At 45.9% G+C, this 654-nt stretch overlaps 1 non-coding gene across 1 annotated transcript; it reads left to right on the forward strand.

Moving 5' to 3' along the window:
- Nucleotides 1–233: 233 nt before the first annotated feature.
- On the forward strand, nucleotides 234–306 carry TRNAC-GCA. Its single transcript has one exon. It is a non-coding gene; the product is annotated as a tRNA-Cys (tRNA).
- Nucleotides 307–654: the final 348 nt, after the last annotated feature.

Here is a 654-nt window from a genome sequence, read left to right on the forward strand (position 1 = left end):
CTGGAACAAAAGCAATGGATGGAGTGTTTGTGTGAACTAATATAAATTCAAAGTAAACATCATTACATAAAAGGGTACGGTCTTTTTTTTTTTTAGTTTTATTCATTTCAAACGGGCCGGATCCAGCCCGCGGGCCGTAGTTTGCCCACGGCTGTTCTAGGCAATCATGCTCAGGGGCTCCCTCAGAGATGGGTAAGAAGGTGGCAGGATTAAGAGTTCTCACTGCTGCCCTAGCCTGTTTGGCTCAGTGGATAGAGCGTTGGCCTGCAGACTCAATGGTCCCAGGTTCGATTCCGGTCAAGGGCATGTACCTTGGTTGCAGGCACATCCCCAGTAGGGAGTGTGCAGGAGGCAGCTGATCGATGTTTCTCTCTCATTGATGTTTCTGACTCTCTATCCCTCTCCCTTCCTCTCTGTAAAAAATCAATAAAATATATTTTTTTAAAAAAAGAGTTCTCACTGCTTCTAATCTTACCCACAGATTTTCACATAGAAGCTCTTGGTATTCAGTCATTGGAGCATGAGTTAGCGAGTGCTGCCCCCTAGCTTGCCATTAGGGTGAGACCAGCATGAGGTACTTTAACATTTATGTTTTGTCCCAGGGTAAGCTTACCCACTTCTTTGACCAATAATGCCGTGGCTGCAAGGGCCCTG

Source organism: Myotis lucifugus, unplaced genomic scaffold, assembly GCF_000147115.1.
Source record: "Myotis lucifugus unplaced genomic scaffold, Myoluc2.0 scaffold_8179, whole genome shotgun sequence".
NCBI classification, from domain to species: Eukaryota; Metazoa; Chordata; class Mammalia; order Chiroptera; family Vespertilionidae; genus Myotis; species Myotis lucifugus.